Source organism: Balaenoptera musculus, chromosome 6, assembly GCF_009873245.2.
Source record: "Balaenoptera musculus isolate JJ_BM4_2016_0621 chromosome 6, mBalMus1.pri.v3, whole genome shotgun sequence".
Classification (NCBI taxonomy): Eukaryota; Metazoa; Chordata; class Mammalia; order Artiodactyla; family Balaenopteridae; genus Balaenoptera; species Balaenoptera musculus.
Genome location: NC_045790.1, coordinates 40,282,065 through 40,287,046, shown reverse-complemented (window position 1 = coordinate 40,287,046; position 4,982 = coordinate 40,282,065). Strand labels below are relative to the sequence as shown.

General features: G+C 35.3%; 1 long non-coding RNA gene across 1 annotated transcript; it reads left to right on the top strand.

Annotated features, from left to right (window-relative positions):
* The first annotated feature begins 236 nt into the window (after positions 1 to 236).
* Positions 237 to 4,693, top strand: LOC118896584. The gene is made up of 3 exons (XR_005020215.1): positions 237 to 354; positions 3,016 to 3,101; positions 4,629 to 4,693. It is a non-coding gene; the product is annotated as an uncharacterized LOC118896584 (long non-coding RNA).
* The last annotated feature ends 289 nt before the right edge of the window (positions 4,694 to 4,982 follow it).

Below are 4,982 nucleotides of genomic sequence, written 5' to 3'. Positions count from 1 at the left end.
TAATGTTTGCTGAGGTCCCATTATCCTCCTACATGGCATTATAGTAGAGGACCTAAGACACCGTCCTTACTGGCTTTCTCATGCATGTTGCCCTCATTTGGCATGGGGAAAACTCATTTGCCCAGTAAAAACCGCCACCAATGTAGAAAAATCCCAATACAGCAGCAACTTCCTTTACTGTGCCACAGAGAGGCTATCTAGCTTAACAATTGTTCTTTAGATTTCCCAGGAAGAAGTCAGACTGAAGTCATGGTGTGCCCTTAACTACAGTGGAAGACTCTGAAGGATTCCACAAAGCCTGTTGAAGCACTTACCTCTTGACTTGAAGAGAAGGTGGAAGTACCCTTCTTGCCTGTGAGTCATTTACCTAAGATTATATAGCCCTAGTCAGTAATGGAGCCAGTATTTCTGTGCATTTTTTACTTCAAAGACAGAGTTCTTACCATTTACCCTGTACTTCTTCCATCCTTTCTCATACATTTTCACTAAATACAATTCATCTCAAATAGATGATAGCAACTATAACTATTAAAAAAATTTTTTTAATAGTAATGCTTTTTAAAAAAAAAAAAAACAGAGAAAAACATAAAATTCCCTCATCTTCCCTCTGAGCTATACTTTGGTATCTTTTTTCATGGTTCTGAAACAGCTTTCCACTGGACTGTATCTACTTCAAAACATGAGTACATTTTGTATTCAAGTGACTAGTAAACAATTAGTAAAGCTTGTCCTAAGTCATTAATTAGTAGTTTCTGTTTAATCTTTCCTGAAACTGGAGCGCCCTCTGTTCTTGTGTTTATTTTGATCTCTTTGAAATGCAAATCATTTGCTCTTCTACTATAGTTCTGAGTCTCCTTTTGGCCTACATAGAAATATTTGGACATACAGAATATGCCTGTTCTACTTAAATCTTTTACAGATGAAAATGGTTTTTGTCTAGCTTTGAGATGTGTCTCTTTGAAATTAATATTATTAAATATAGGGTAGTTGACTTAAGATGCCTGATGGCCTCACAAATATATTATGTAGTGCTCCAAATCTGTAAGGCAGTATAAGGTAATGGCTAAGAGCATAGGTATGCAACAATAAAAATGTGTTTAAATCTTAGCCCTTTCTCAGTGTCAGTTTTCTTACCTCTAAAATGGGAGTAATTGTAACTAACCTACTGGGTTATTGTGAGAATAAAACGTGAGAGTGTATATGAAGTCGGATCTCCATACATGTTAACTAATATTATTATTATCATTATTATTTAGAGAAAGGAAATATTACAAATGATATCTCCTAGACATCTAAAATCTCCATTGAAGGGAGTACTTACAACCTTTCCTGATTAAATAGTCACTTTCAGGGACAGGCGATCTGGAAGCACTGGATTAGTTTATTAAGGTAGATATTAATGTCTGTTAAGTATCTCATATTACAAATGAGAAAACTGAGGTAACCACAACCCTGGGCAAAAATCCCTATTAATAAGTTACTTAAACCCTTCTGATGATAGAGTTAGGAAAAGCTCTAAAATAAGTACCTCACTATGGAGTGAAGAAAAGGTTGGCTGCCTTTCTGTGGTAATTACTCAGTCCTCAAGATCCACCCAGGCCAATCTCTATGAAATGTGTGACCACAGAGGACCACTTCTCTCTGGCATAAGATTATTAAATTTTACTTGGGAAAATGAGATCAAATGGAGAAGAATTCTGTTAAGTAGTTTCCCTTTCAGATTCTTGAATCTTATCGATTATTCTATGAAAAACTGGACTTTTTCAAGTGTGGGTATCATAAATGGAGGGGAATCTCTCTGGAGATTACCTGATTTTAATTAGTTGGTGCTGACAACACCTAGACATTTTTTTTTTAACATCTTTATTGGAATATAATTGCTTTACAATGGTGTGTTAGTTTCTGCTTTATAACAAAGTGAATCAGCTATATCCCCATATCTCCTCCCTCTTGTGTCTCCCTCCCACCCTCCCTATCCCACCTCTCTAGGTGGTCACAAAGCACTGAGTTGATCTCCCTGTGTTATGCAGCTGCTTCCCACTAGCTATCTATTTTACATTTGGTAGTGTATATATGTCTATGCCACTCTCTCACTTCATCTCAGCTTATCCTTCCCCCTCCCTGTGTCCTCAAGTCCATTCTCTACATCTGAGTCTTTATTCCTGTCCTGCCCCTAGGTTCTTTAGAACCATTTTTCTTTTTTTTTTACACTCCATATATATGTGTTAGCATACGGTATTTGTTTTTCTCTTTCTGACTTACTTCACTCTGTATGACAGACTCTAGGTCCATCCACCTCACTATAAATAACTCAGTTTCGTTTCTTTGTATGGCTGAGTAATATTCCATTGTATATATGTGCCACATCTTCTTTATCCATTCATCTGTTGATGGACACTTAGGTTGCTTCCATATCCTGGCTATTGTAAATAGAGCTGCAATGAACATTGGGGTGCATGTGTCTTTTTGAATTATGGTTTTCTCAGGGTATATGCCCACTAGTGGGATTGCTGGGTCGTATGGTAGTTCTAGTTTTAGTTTTTTAAGGAACCTCCATACTGTTCTCTGTAGTGGCTCTATCAATTTACATTCCCACCAACAGTGCAAGAGGGTTCCCTTTTCTCCACACCCTCTCCAGCATTTATTGTTTGTAGATTTTTTGATGATGGCCATTCTGACTGACACCTAGACTTTTTAAAAGCTGTTCAGACAAGATAGCTGTTTTAAATCCCATGAGGAACACTCTGGAAATGAACAAATATAAATTTCTTCCAGCTTTTGTAACAGATAAGCCCTAATCTCAGTGGCTTAAACCAGTAGTTTATTAGTTCTGTTTCAAGAAAACACCGAGGGACTTGTGCCTGTGTATTTTGTGGCTCCACACTCTTCTAGAGCTTTCTTTCAAGTCTTTGCCTTTCCAGATGGAGAAAGACAAAGAGGATTATGGATAAGAGGTTTTCATGAACCAGACCTGACAATAGCACTCGTAATTTTTGCTGTTATTTCATTCGCCAGAACTCAGTCATGTGGGTACACCTATGCATGGGAGGCTGGGAAATGAAGTTTAGCTACGTGCCTATGAGGAAGAGAAAATAGGCTTGGTAAGTAGCTAGCTATTCTCTGACAATATATAGATAGAAAGTATCAATCTATACGCATGGTTATATTTTAAGCTTCTATTGTTTATTTATAAGTTATTCCAGAAGGGATTTAGGCATCTGGAAAATTACTTTATCATCTATCTAAAATATTATTGACGGAATTTTACATTCAGCTGTTTTTTTGTTTTACATATTGGAGAAATAAATACAATCATATCTCTCCACATGAAGGTTTAAATTTGGTGCTTATTGATATAACCATCTTTGCCAGATAGAGAGTTGCATCTAATATTTCCATTTACGTGCCTATTCTGTTAAGAATACTAAGTCATACTAATAATGCTAATAATGACTTAACTAAGTATACTAAGTATAACTAAGGCTAATTAGTACAACTAGGTGTAACTAAGTCATTATTAGATTCCTGGGTGATAGGAATTTTATCATTTTTCTAGCTACTTTGTAGATGAGAAAATGAAGGCAAATGAAGCTTTTATTTTAAAGCTATAAAGCAAAAAAGCTAAGCAAGAACATGTAATTTTTATATCTCAAGACACTTTTAATAGATTTTTGCCTCTAACTTTAGTAGATACTTGAGGACTTTATTTTAGCAACTGATGGCTGCCAAATGATTGCTTGAATTTCCTCCAGAAAAGAGTGGGAAACTACCCAAAAAGAAAGTATAATTCAATTCAACTCAATAAACACGTTATAAGTACCTTGTATGTTCAAGGCAGAGAGCTGGGGACATAGAGTTAATACAATTCTTGTTCTCAAACAGTTAATAGTCTAGTAGGGAAACTGTCCAGTAAACAAATTAATGATTCAGTTTTCCCAAATTAGAATCAAATTACAACTTTAAACAAAGATGCATTTTACTACATTATTTAATATGTTAAAATATTACATAAAACAATGTCCAGTCATGGAGAAATAATTACATTATCTGTAATTCATCTCCTTAAACTGATTATTATGCAGGAATTAAAATCATGGTTATAAGAGATATTTAATAACTTGGAAAAGTTTTACATGTAAAAATGTTAAGTAAAAAAAGTAGGATATAAATTTGTATCTATACTATGAATATAATTATAGGAAAATAGCCTTATGCATCAAACAAAAGATTGAAAAGAAATACACCAAAATGTTAAGTGTCAGAATAAATACCCATTACTTGTAGCAACAGTCTATCAATTGTGGGATTTTTTTGTTTATTTGTTTTTGTTTAAAAAATGTTTTCAACGTGCATTACATTCCTTTGAAAAAATGAACAGAACATAAAAATATAATGAAAGCCTTTTGAAATTCAATCACAGCAAGCCTCCGTTCTAGTGGATAACTGATATATAGACATGAACTGCTATAGCTTTTACTTAATCGGCCACATTATCAAGTTAGGAAAGAAGGCAGGTCCCCTTTTTGGTTACTCTTTCTATTTTCCCTGTCAATGTTATAGTGCTCTATGACTACCTTATGATTTCTTACCATATATTATGTATGTACATGTCGTATCTTCTCTCCTAGAATCGATGCTCTTTGAGTTGACATCCACGGACCTTAATGGAATAGCAGTTCTCAACCATGGTGCCTCCAAACCACAAATCTAGGGTAAGTCAGTGGAAAAGGACTCAAGTCATAGATGCTAGAAAGGGAACTACACATAAGCCTCAGCCCATGTGATCTGTGCAGTAGCTCTTTTCATACATGAATGTGCCTATTTGTGTCCTGAAGGAAAATCTTGTGCTCAACACGGTATCTTGCCCAAAGCATGGTAACCCTTTATTAACAGGTCCTATGAACCAGAGCACAATGTTTCCAGATGCCAGTCCTTTGTTACCATAGCATGAGTTTTGTTAAATCAGTGTGTTATGTGCACTA